Source organism: Mustela lutreola, chromosome 2 (assembly GCF_030435805.1).
Source record: "Mustela lutreola isolate mMusLut2 chromosome 2, mMusLut2.pri, whole genome shotgun sequence".
NCBI classification, from domain to species: Eukaryota; Metazoa; Chordata; class Mammalia; order Carnivora; family Mustelidae; genus Mustela; species Mustela lutreola.
In genome coordinates, this window is record NC_081291.1 from 64,235,887 (window position 1) to 64,249,391 (window position 13,505).

General features: G+C 42.5%; 1 long non-coding RNA gene across 1 annotated transcript; it reads left to right on the top strand.

Moving 5' to 3' along the window:
• The first annotated feature begins 3,465 nt into the window (after positions 1 to 3,465).
• LOC131824333 (uncharacterized) lies at positions 3,466 to 13,205 on the top strand. The gene is made up of 3 exons (XR_009350828.1): positions 3,466 to 3,544; positions 11,938 to 12,042; positions 13,035 to 13,205. It is a non-coding gene; the product is annotated as an uncharacterized LOC131824333 (long non-coding RNA).
• Positions 13,206 to 13,505: the final 300 nt, after the last annotated feature.

Sequence of the window (13,505 nt, forward strand, 5' to 3'; positions counted from 1 at the left end):
AATTAAAGGGACGCCTGGGTGGCTCAGTTGGTTGAGCGGCTGCCTTTGGCTCGGGTCATGATCCCAGCATCCTGGGATGGAGTCCCACATCAGGCTCCCTGCTCAGTGGGGAGCCTGCTTCTCCCTCTGCCTCTGTCTGCCACTCTGTTGCCTGTGCTCACTCTCTCTGACAAATAAATAAATAAAATCTTTAAAAGTAATAATAAAATAAAATAAAATGTATTAAAAAAAGAAATAAAAAAATTTTTAAAAAATCTGAAAGGTTCCCAGGAAGCAGTGGGTTTTGTTTTGTTTTGTTTTGTTTTGTTTTTTAGAAAGAAGAGGAGGATGGGTCACTAGACTTTAAGAGGTCATGAATAAAGCAGGAGAGGTAGGAACTGAATCATAAACTTTTGTCGTTAGCTTGGCAGGAGTTGAGGTATAAGGTCCTAGGTCTGCATGGAGGTGGGTAGGTTACAGGGAGATAGTGAGGTTAGTACCCGAAGGGGAGCTGGCATGTGGGCTTGGGTATCAAGAAATCACCAATGTAATTAAATGGGATAACCATGTTTGTAGTGGTGTGTGTGTGTGTGTGTGTGTGTGTGTGTGTGTGTGTGTGTTAATTCTTCATAGCTGGGGATATTGAGTTAGATTGTTATTGATCCCCTATCCAATTCCAACATTCCTAGTATTTATGACTTCTCTGGCTCAAATATTAGCAATGATTATGGAGAGAAGGGTTAGACCCAAAAGCATGGAGCACAGTGTATAGAAAGTTTCTCCCAAGCTTGAAAGAAGGCTTTATCAGTATATTTTTGTCTACTTAGGCTGCTATACCAAACACAGGCTGGGCGGCTTAAATGACAGAAATGTATTTTCTCACAGATCTGGAGGCCAGAAGTTCCAGATCAAGGTGCCAGCAAGGTTGGTCTCCAGTGAGCCTTTTCTTGTTGGTCTATAGATCACTATCTTTTCAACTGTGCCCTCAGATGACCTCTTCTCTGTGGGCCCCCAGAGGGGAGGTAGGGGGAGTTCTTTCATGTGTTTCCCCCTTATGAGGACACCAGTCCTATCAGATTAGGACTCCCGTGACCTCACCAAGCCTTCAGTACCTCCTTCTAGGTAGGCCCTATCTCCAGATGCAGTCACACTGGAGATTAGGAATTCTACATATGACTTTTGTGGGGACACAATTCAGTCCATAACAATCAGTACAGGAGTAAAACCATGGAGAGAATTCTAGAGGAGTCACACGGTGATGTTATAAGGTAAGTGGGTATAAAAGAGCACCTCTGAAGTCCAATAGGTCATTAGAGCTAGAGGCCGACAGGAAAGTCCCGTACGTGCCACAGTTTTGAGTTTGATGCAAGCGCAACTCTGAAGGGAAGATATTTGGGAGGCCTTGGCCAACCACTACTTCCAGCCAGGGGTGATTCTGGAGGGAATATCTCTCAGAGTGCTGCCTAGAATCAAGACTTTGGGGTTGGAAAAGTGCCACTCCCAAAGCTGGAGAAGGATGGTGCTGTAAGTTACTTGAAGAGTACTGTTCTGGGAGATAGGAGATCTGGGGTGTCCTCTTTGTTCTGCTGCTGACCAGATGTGAAAATGCAGATTAACTCCCTAAGCATCTCAGTTCTACCACCATGTGCTGCTGTCATGTGTCCCAAGCTCCAGAGTTAGTTTTATCCATAACCAGAAGCCGGTCTTTTAGTTCCCAATCTCTTAATTGGGCTGATCGTCACAATATATAGTGGACACGTGACAGCCACAGGGGAGAAGTAAGGGTTCTCTTCCCCTCAGGGAGAGTGGAAAGGCTCTAGGAGAGGGCATACCAGTAGGCCAAAGGCAGCCAGTGCCGGGGAGTGGAGCCACGGGGAAGAGTGTGCTGATGACAGCCTTGTGGAGGGAGGGCAGAAAGAGCCACCACCATGACACTTGAGTTCTAGATCGAGCTTGGGGACAGAGAAGGGATCAGGGCACGGTAGAGCAGCAGCTGGCAAAGTGATTCTGTTGAGCTTAAGCTCATAATGCCTTAGCGAGTTAGCATGGGAAATACCTTGCTATTGTCTGTGACTCTGTGATTGTGTGAGTATGAGTGACAGAGTGGGGACAAAGAGAGAGGGAGAGAGAATACATTAAATTTTAAAGAAGGACAATAAGAGATGCCTGGGTAGCTTACTCAGTTAAGCATCTACCTTTGGTTCAGGTCATGATCCCAGGGTCCTGGGAATGGATCCCATACCAGGCTCTAGTGGGGGGCCTGCCTTCCCTCTGCCTGCTGCTCCTCTTGCTTGTGATCTCTCTCTTCCTCTGTAACAAATAATAGTAAAAAATAAACAAGGGCGATAAGTTATGTTTACTTTTGTTTCTGATGCCATACATAGGTTCAGAGTATTGAAGAGGGAGATCCAAGGAGCTAGCCTCTTAAGAGGAGTGAATACCTAGTCACTGGTAAGACCCCTGGTCCTGCAATACAATATGGCTCCTGTGATCTGGGTCCTGTTAAATGCCTCTCGCCATCCTTAACCCGATAGTTTGATTCTTCATTGCATTCAGTGTGGGGAACTGGGAGAAGCTATGACACTTGGCCCTTTGTGGGGGAATTTTAGTAGTATAAATAGCAATATTTATCAGTTCTGTAGCACTTGCATGACATGACTCTGCTGCAGGCACTGTGCTGTAACCTGGGTTTAGAGCAGTGAGATAAACAAGAAATAGATGTGAGTTCTGTTTCCAAGAAGCTGAAACCCACTATTCTCCTTGTCCCCTTCCCATTCTGTCTTCTTCAGCCCTTGTGCAATCCCACCAAGCAGGAAGCTTGCTTCTCCACCTCCCTCTGCTGCTCCCCCTGCTTGTGCTCTCATTCTCTTTCTCTGTGTGTCAAGTAAATAAATCAAATGTTTTTAAAAATGATTTTAAAAAAAGGCAAAACAAATAACCATTTTTGTAGAGTGATTTTCTGAATGCAGTTATGGGCAGTACTGAAGAAGATGCTCTGCTGACCAGAGGAGTGGGGAAATTACAGAACAAATTCCACAGGTCATTGAATGTATCACTTTCATCACCCCACCCATAGCACTCATTAATCTCTAGCCCAGCCAATCTGTTGGTTATAAAAATGAGCTGTATCCAAACTGACAGGCAGTTCTCATTTTAGCAATGCAAATCATTCTGATCTTTATCACTAATGTGATCTAATCCTGTCTAGTAAAGAAAGCTTGAGAGTTCTATAGCTCTGTAAACATTTAAGAAAAACAATGGACTCAACTCTAATTACTTTTTAACTAACTTGACTTGCCAAGGGAAAGAGAAAGTAAATATCAGAAATCTTACCACTAAGCACAAGTTGCAAGTTATACCTGCCAAGATGTGGTTCAAAATATAAATAACCAGTCTCCTTAGAAGCCTTTTACCTTCTTTTATCTGTTATGTTGGGTAAATGGGTAGTTACTAGAACATAGCTGGCTCAGTGATCACAATTCATTAGCCACAGGTGGCTACTAGCCATTGGGCTTGGACAGCAGAGGTGTGGAAAGTCCGCACATTCTTCCACTCAAAGGATATTGTGAGTTATGCTACATCTTTTATTTTTTTTGTGTGTCTTTTTTAGGTATTTAAATTCAATTAGCCATTAGATAGTACATCATTGGTTTTAGAGAATTTAGTAACTCGTCAGTTGTGGATAACGCCTGGTGCTCATCACATCACGTGTCCTCCTTAATGCCTATCACCCAGTTACTCCATGTCTCCCACTCCCCTCCCGCGCCAGCAACCCTCAGTTTGTTTCCTATAGTTAAAGGTGCCTCATGGTTTGTCTCCCTTTCTGAAGACTCCCATTCAGTTTTCCCTCCCTTCCCTCTGATCCTCTGTACTCCATCTTAATCTCAACAGTAAAGTCAAGCAGTGGTAGTAATTCAGTCATGGAGTCATGCATATTCTAAATCTGATGAGGTGGATTCCTATACTGCCTTTGTCTCTGCTAGAGTGCTTACATTTGTTATATTATTGCTGCTGTGTTTATGTTTCTCGTTCACTGAATGTCTGATAAAAGAATTAGTAAAATGTGTGACTGCAGAAAATACAATGGTCATGGATGATGAAGATTTTCTCCTTGACCAGACTTGAGTCAACTTCCTCTGAGTCCTCTTTCTGTCCAGCCTTGACCTCGGGCTCTGCCCACTTAGCCCAGTTTTAGCAAGAAACCTGTTTCTTCAATTTTTCAGCAATCTCCTATCCTACTCTTGATATCTGATCAAATTCCTTATCTCTCACCCCTGGTATCTTACCACTCTTTTTTTTTTTAAAGATTTATTTATTTTGATAGAGAGAGAGCATGAGCAGGGGGAGTAGCAGAGGGAGAGAGAGAACCAGACTCCCCACTGAGCAGCAAGCCCAATGCCAGGCTTGATCCTGGGATCAGATCATGACCTAAGCCAAAGCCAGAGAGTTAACCAACTGAGCCACCCAGGTGCTTCAGTATCTACAACGCTTAATATCTGATCAAATCCCTTATTCCCAGGGCACCTGGTTGGTGCAGTTGGTTGAACGTTTGACTCTTGGTTTCTGCTCTGGTCATGATCTCACGGTCCTGAGATTAAGTCTCACCTCAGGCTCTATGTTCAGTGAAGAGTCTGATTAAAATTCTCTTTCCCTCTCCCTCGACCCCTACTCCTGCTCCCTCTCTCTAAAATGTATTAATAGGTTTTTTAATAAATTCCTTATCCCCTGCTCTCAATAGTTTATGACCCTAGACTTCCTTCAACAATATTACTGTCCAGATGGTTTAGCCAGAATCCCTTCATCCTTACCCTTGATGTTCCATCTTAATTTTACATTCAGTGACCCCCACCATGCTCTTTAGCTATAAATCTCCATTTGTCTGAGCTGAGCCAGATTTCTCTCCCATACTATAAAATAAAATCCCATCGTAGTATCATCCCTTGAATAAAATCTTCCTTACTGTCTTTAATGGGTGTCACAAATTTTTTTTTTCTTTAACAGTCAGGAGGGTGCTAATGGAGTACCATGACAAAAGGCCTAACTTCCTATAATGGACATTTTCTGGGTTTACCTGACAAATACTCTTTTTCTCTTCTAAGGAAAATTTCCAGTTCTCAGTATAACTGCCAACTGGCCCAGAGGTGGACAAGTGAGTCAGATGAGACCAAAATGAAAATTCTGTTGAGACACTGGACCTTGAGGATTCAAGCCAAGGACGAAAAAGTGTTGGTACTCCATTATTCTGATGGTCCATTAACTCTTGCTTTTTTGGTTCTGAAAGACCCTCGATCCGCACCCAAGAAGCAGACACCAAGCCTCCACTGGATGCAAGTTGCAAGAGGTTTATTGGTTACACAGGCGCCTGCGGATGCATCAGCCTTTGTGGGCTGAGCGCGCCAGGCTAGGTTGGGGAGCAGATTATATAGGGCAGGGTTGGGGTGGCAGGAAGCGAGCTTACAGAAGCAGATGCTTGGTTACAGGAATCTGATTGGTAAATTTAAATCAAGCATTGTCAGGCACTGGGTTTAAGGCAAGGACACAACGGTTTGTTCTGGTGGGCCTTGGCTCAGCACTCTGGAAAGTCGCAGGTATACTCTATTCCTCATTTGTCTTTTCTCTTGACAGACCGGGTGATCACAGACAATAGACATCCTGGTATGTGTTGCCATCTGGCTATGGGGACAATCAAGCCTTCAGCAAGGGGAGAGGGGGTCTGTGGGGACATCAGGTTACTTAAACAGCCTTTAGCAAGGGGAGAGGGGTCTTTCATTCCCCCCTTTTTTCTTTATCATGGATAGAATCTTATATCCATTCTCTTTGTTCATGAAGTAAGTCAGTCTGAGAGCCGGTCTGTTTCATTAGTTGATATTGCTGTGTCAGCATCATTGTCTGGATTACTGACAAGTGATCTTTTATAAACTGTACGAATTTATTTAAGATACAAGGGACGATTGAAAATTGGGCTATTGATAAGGTAACTTCTTTGTTGTAATCTCAAGGACATTTGCAAACCAAGGGAGGCTCCTGTCTTGCAGGATTGTGATCTCAGCAAGTCAACTATTTATCATTTTATGGCAGTCAGGGGTGTCTGAGGAATGCTATACATATGGAGGGGAGCGGGTAAAGGGGGCCAGCTTTTGCTTTGTCCTCAGCCAGCCTCCTGCTCCTTCATTCCCCCCTGAACAATTTTGACCCTTAAATCTTTAAGGTGGTTGAAGGTGGAAGGTCTCATCTTCTATAACTTCTTCGTGCTGAATAGGGGCGTAGAGTTGTCCCTACTTACTGGGGTCAATATTGATCAGGGTAGGAATGTATAAGGGAGTTTCGAAAGGTGGAGGTAGTTGAATCCAGCACTGACAGTAAAGAGGTGCCCTTGTGCGCGACAAGGATCATCTGTCATGGTGTAGCCATTGTAGCAATGGAGTCTCGGCACCAAGTAGAGAAACATGGAACAAAGCAACATATTAAGGTTAATAAGGCGATCAGAATGAGAAGCCCGAAAGGGAGATTCGGCCATAGTCCTCCTTCAAACCAGGAACTTAACCATTTACTGAGAGAGAGAGAAGGATCTTGTAGGCCTTAATTTGGGTATTAATATCTTTTATTAGTCCTGTGACATTTTTGTGATAGTCTGGGATGTACACACAACATTCTGTCTTGATAATTGCACATGTGCTACCCTGGGCTGCTGTCAGGGCCATCCTATTTTGTAGGACTGCCTTGCGTATCTGTGACACTTCGGCATTAAGCTGGGAGATGCTATTTAGTGAATTATTGAGTGCCTTTGTAGTATATTTATTAAGGACTTCTACATGCCACATGATATCCCCTAGTCCCGCAGATGGAACAAAAATGGATGCTAAGTGATCATACCATTTAAAAACAGATTGTGTTCATCTCTGTTTTAAGTTGGGGAGATTAGTAGGAGTTTTAATGGTTTTAGTAATGCGCCCATGATTCCAGGAAAATCCCCTTTCCTTCCAAATAGCTCCATGGGCATGTGGTACCAGGAAGGCATATTTGGAGTCAGTATAAATGTTAATTCTTAGGCTTTTGGCAATTGCAAAGTGCTAGTGAGCACTATGGCACACCTAACTTTTCTTCTTCTTTCTATTAAAACTGTTTTCATCAGAAAACCAACTGTCATTCGTAATTTTAACAGGGGCATCTTAAACCTGGCCATATAGAATAAGCTAGATTAATAATCTCTGAACATTTTTGCTCTATAGAGAAAGAAGTACAGTGGTCAGGTTCAGGCATACAGGTAACTAGGTTTAAAGTTTGACAAATTTTAAGTTTTATTTCTGGCATCTCTGTTAGTGTAGCCCAGTATTTAATAAGTCGGCCTCCATCATCCATTGGTGGCCTTTGGCTACTAGAACAAATCTGGACCTGATGTGACATTATTACAGTTAGGGACTGTCCCATAGTGAGCTTTGAGGCTCTTTTATGAGGGCTGTTTTAGGCTTTGCTAAAGCATCTGTTTGCAATTGCACCTCAATGGAGGTGGCCTCTAGATAAATATGACTAAGGGATGAAACCAATAATAAGACCTTTGAGTGGTCCAACCTTAACAATATCCTGATTACAGAGGATCACTGTCAAGTGGGAGAAGAGTGCGGTATGCTGGCTTTTAGGCAATTTCATTATTCCAGTTGTTTAATCACGTGCCGTGGGGTCTGCTAATATCCCCACAAAATAATAAGATTGACTAAAGAAGCTATTGTACAACTTCTCTGAAGTTTACCTCAAATTGTTTAGCTTAGGTAAACAAACATTTAAAGACAATCAAATCTAGAATTTAACATCCATAAAGGTGTGTTATTAAAACAGAATTTTTCTCTCTAAAATAACCCTCATTTACAGAGATAGCCAAATCAGGATTAATTTACTTGTGAAACAAGTTCAGTTTTAACAAACTTGGCCTATTATTTACATAAGCTCAGCAAGAACAATGAGTGTGATCAATAGATCTTTTAGCATCTGCTTTGCTGGAACTTTTAATAAGGAATCTCTAGGTTGAACTTTTAGTAGCCTCTCTGGGCCAGAAGCCAAGCCCTGTACTGGCCATCAGGCATGCCTGCAATACCTGTCGATTTGGGCGAATTTCTCAGTGGGCGAATTCCTCCTCTGAGATCGCACCTACCAAGGAGTGACATTCTTTACTCACCTGGTGAGGCTGCTGGGAACTCTGTAAGCAAGGTATCAGGCCAACAGTCCCAAGGGGCTTTATGGCTCCAGGTTTCATAAAGTCAACCTTAGTTTCTTTAAACTGTCTGCTACTATCTGAGTCTTTTCAAATATGACATCCCAGTCAAAGCCTTGGTAAAATAACCCGTGTTTCCAATTCTTTCCTGTTACAAGGAGAACAGATTCTTATTAAACTTATGCAAATGACTGATTGCCATGGAAGAATGCTTACTTACTGAGACCTTTTGGTTTCAGAGGGTTCAGATAGAGAGAAAAGCTTGAATGCTTTGAGCTCTTTTATAAATGAGCACTTTTACATCTCTATAAGTTACAGATAACTAGGAGGAAGTATCCCTAGTCTGGAAGAGCAAACATTAGAGAGAACCAGCAATGTTTAAAGTAAGACAAAACATTAAGAAATATAACATTATAATATTTTTTTTAGTTTATTTAGTCCCGTGTTACCAAATCTGGTGAATGCGGCTTTAGTCAGTTTTGGAAATTTTTACCCATTTCAGTTTTAGGATTTTCAAGTATATCAAATATCTGTATTTGTCCTGAAAGTCCTTTATAGGAATCTCCTTGAAGATAAAACTCATTTTACAAGAGAATTAAAACAATTATAAATGACAAAAACTCAGAATGGATATGGTTAAAGCTAAAGAGACAGGGGAGTTTACAATTTAGCTGCAAGGAAATCAGGTTATTGTTGTGATACATAACATTTCCATAATTACAGTATCAAGCGATGATCTCTCAAAACATTAAAACTTTAGGAAGTGCGTAGAATCTCTAGAATAGTTATAGTATTTTCCCAAATGTAATCCAAGGTTTATCATCGGTTCAGTAGTATTTCATGAGCAACTTCATATATCAGGGAAAAGCCTGAGTCAAAGAGATTTACAATTTAAATCTTGTCAACGTTTGCTAAGATCTTAGAAAGTTTTGAAGCACATGCCTAAATATAATAGGGATGTTAAATACCTGATAAAACAAAGCATAGAAACTGGTTTTTCTGGGCAGGCAAAGAGAAAATCATTTACATTCTCGTAACAGGAGATCAATTAATCTAAGAAAATTTTATCCTTTGAACAGAGAATTTCAGAAAGACCCTTCATAAACCTTTCATAACTTTTCTTTGCATTCAGGTCTTGTCCTAAGCCATTTCTTTCCAAGTAACCATCTCATTTAGGATAAAATGACCTTCCTTTACCTTTAACAAAATGTATTCCCATTCCTTAAATCTTTCTTACTTATTATCTATTTTTCTATAGAGTTTCCCTTATTTCCATCAGTCTTAGTTACACTAAGCAGAATTTGATACTCTTAGAAACCCCTTAATCTCTAGTGAAGACTAAGTATCAACCAATTGTGAACTGTTACAACAGAATTCTTCAGGTGGTAAATTTATGAATCAGTTAAGTGGCAGACAAGTTTACCAACAGATTTAAATACTCTTAGTTTCTTTGCAGTAAGAAGTCAAAAGCACAAACCTATATCCAGTAATTAATGACCTACCATTTTATCCTGCTTGGTTAAGACCTAGATGTCCATAATTTAATTTCATTTGTCATCCAAGCAAAACTTTAAAGCTTTTAGATTATCAAAGACTTTGAAAGCTACTTCAGCAATTACCCATTAGAACTTTGAGATAGACAATTAACCATCAGTTTAGTTATTTCTTTGCTAACAAATTTTAATAAATAACATGAGTTTATTTGACCTTCGGTAAACTTCGAAGTTTCACATTTACTGCTGATAACTTAAAAGACAGGTCTTATTTTAATTAAATCAACAAACTTAACTTAGTTCCAACATTGATTTACGTTCCATCTGGACCCACTCCACTTTGAATGTTTACCTGAGACATGGTTGGGAAGATCTGGAGTGGGGGTGTGTTAGGTCCAGGGGGTGCTCTTCTTGCTCCTTGACAGTGAAGAGAGAAGGAGCTGTGGTGCATGATCTAGAGGCCAGTCATGCAGGCTGCACACACGTTGGTACAGAAATAGGAGAAGAGGGAAACAGAAGAAACAAAGTGTTGCCAGGAGGCAGAGAAAGGATTCCCAGTTTTGGAGCTCCTAAGCCCCAACAGAGGAGCAGATGCCATGCTTTTTCATTAGCCAGGGGGGAGGGGTTAGGCAGTCTAAGTCGGGCCAGAGAACACAGGGAAACCTCCCCGAAACAAAGAATTTCGGCAGCTGCTTGGGGATATTCCCTATATTCTCTGTCTCGAGTCAGACCAACCCCAGTTTGCTCCAGTTATAGCCATTAACACAGGAAGTGAGTAAGGGAGAAGCTCCCACATCTATTAGGAGAAGCAGAGAGAAATAAAGTCAGAGTCCCCTTTGCTAGGGATGGCCCAGCAACCTGGGTTTACTAGAAGAAGGCTTATTTACGTAATTATCATCCAATATGTCAGGAGGAAATTTACTAGCTGACTCATTGAATCTGGTTTTAGCTCTTAATACCTATCTCTTATATTCCCTCCTGATATGTACGATGTTGCAGACAAGGGGAGGGGGACCTTTCAGATGCTGTTCTGCTCGCGTCCCTCGCAGGAACTTAGGAGTGTCTTAGCTAAGGTCTATCCGTATAAACCCCGGTCCAGGCTACTCCATGGAGTAAGTAGATCACCGTTATGCCGTATGATGCTCCGCGAGACTCAGGGTGCAGCCCACTCAGACTCCGTAGCCGAAGGCGGTGGAGCCACACAAACATTCATACAGTCAGGCATTCCTCAGATTCAAACAGGTTAGACACCATCCCTTTAAACAAAATGTAACCTTTATGACCAGTGTAAGGAACATATAACCACATTTAAAGACATTAATAGGACAATTTAGACATTAGACATAAGAGACACAAACAGCTAACTGATTCAGACGGTCAGGAGGATCCTTCCTGACTCACAGATGGTCAGGAGGAGCACAGAGGCTCCTTCCTGACTCACAGAGGGTCAGGAGGAGCACAGAGCCTCCTTCCTGACTCACAGACGGTCAGGAAGAGCACAGAGGTTTCCTCCTAACTCACAGACCCCCGAGGCGTCCCCCGGGGTGGCAGGGGAGAAGTCCGAGTTCATCAACTCCTTCTCCAGCTGCCCACAAACACAGATCAACTACGTAGTTGCTGAAAGGTTGCGGCGCAAGAACATAAAAACAGACAAACAGAGAGACAGAGACACAGATGCTGGCCAGTTTACCTCCCGGTGGGGATTGGCTGGAGTCTTGGGTGGGATTCCAAGAGATCTCGGTGGGACCTCCAAATGAAAGACCCTCGATCCGCACCCAAGAAGCAGACACCAAGTCTCCACTGGATGCAAGTTGCAAGAGGTTTATTGGTTACACAGGCGCCTGCGGACGCATCAGCCTTTGTGGGCTGAGCGCGCCAGGCTAGGTTGGGGAGCAGATTATATAGGGCAGGGTTGGGGTGGCGGGAAGCGAGCTTACAGAAGCAGATGCTTGGTTACAGGAATCTGATTGGTAAATTTAAATCAAGCATTGTCAGGTACTGGGTTTAAGGCAAGGACACAACGGTTTGTTCTGGTGGGCCTTGGCTCAGCACTCTGGAAAGTCGCAGGTATACTCTATTCCTCATTTGTCTTTTCTCTTGACAGACCGGGTGATCACAGACAATAGACATCCTGGTATGTGTTGCCATCCGGCTATGGGGACAATCAAGCCTTCAGCAAGGGGAGAGGGGGTCTGTGGGGACATCAGGTTACTTAAACAAGCCTTTAGCAAGGGGAGAGGGTTCCTGTGTCTATCACAGCCCCTGCCTTTTTGAAGATAATGACCACTCATCTGAGTACACAGTTCGCAGAATCCCTTTGCAGTGGCCCATGCGGGCCAAGGTAGTAGAGCATAATAGATCTCTGTAAGTTTTTAAAAAATGTCTTTGTCCCTGTTGCCCATGGCCATTAAAAACAAAAGGTCGGGGGTAGGGGGATATTGGAAAAGGTGAAGTTATAGCTACTCACTGATTTTGTGATTGGTAGAGAGAAAGCAACACCTACATACAGGGCCAGTGAGTGAGTGGAGGAAACATCTTTGGCTCTAGGAGGAATGGGGGAAGGAGAAATATTAATAATCTTTGTCTTTGGAACTTCCCCTGAAGATTTCCCCACACAGGAAAATGACCTAGTGTGACTCTCCTAAACTTCGGCAAGCCCCTTAAATTTAACTGACATCTAGATCTGATACTCCCTGCTGGATAACTCTGATCATTATTTGATTGTTACTTACTTTAGTTTAAAATTATTTTTAAAGAAAATTTTAATTTAATTACAATTACTAGTTTCAGACATACAGGTTAGTGATTCATCAGTCTTTTATAACACCCAGTGCTCACTGTATCACATGCCTTCCTTAATGTCCATCACCCAGTTACGCCATCCACCCATCCCCCTCCCCTCCAAGAACCCTCAGTTTGTTTCCTGTGATTAAGAGTCTCTTCTGAGGGGTACCTGGCTGGCTCAGTGGGTTAAAGCCTCTGCCTTCAACTCACGTTATGATCTCAGGGTCCTGGGATCGAGCCCTGCATCAGGTGCTCTGCTCCCTGGGGAGTCTGCGTCCTCCTCTCTCTCTCTTCCTGCCTCTCTGCCTACTTGTGATCTCTGTTTGTCAAATAAGTAAATAAAAATCTCTTTTTTAAAAAAGCCTCTTCTGGTTTGTCTCCCTCTTTGACTTCATCTTGTTTTATTTTTTTTCCTTTCTTCCCCTATGATTCTGTTTTGTTTCTTAAGCTCCACATATGAGTGAGATCATATGATAATTGTCTTTCTCTGACTGACTTATTTTGCTTGGCATAATACCCTCTACTTTCATCCCTGTCATTGCAAATAATTGCCATTTATTTTAACTCGACAGAGAAGGCCACTAGAAACAGCAGGTGATGGCCCCAGCTCCTGTCCCTCCATGCAGAACATCTGTCAACACCTATGGACATCTTTTCCTCCCCCCATTCCTATGAATGTTGCTCAGCTGTTACATGGCATGGACAAATGCTGTTGGCTCGTGGCATGGACACACTGGACAAGCTTGGCCTTCGGTAAAACAAAGACTGAATTCAATTATTCAAACTGAAACAGGAATGCTTGAATGAACAAGCCTGCCAGGAAGTCCACTGGAGGTACTCAACCTGTGCCCCTTCCCTCTTTGGACCAAGAACCTGAACTTGAGAGATGAATGGCTTATCCAAGGTTATGGCAAGGTTACAGAGAGCTGAAACTAGACACAGGTGTACATGCTTATTGATCAAGGCTGGCTGTGAAATCGAACTGCCTCAAATCTTGATTCTTTTTGCCACTTCTTATTCTCTGACCCTGTTTTTCATAGTTT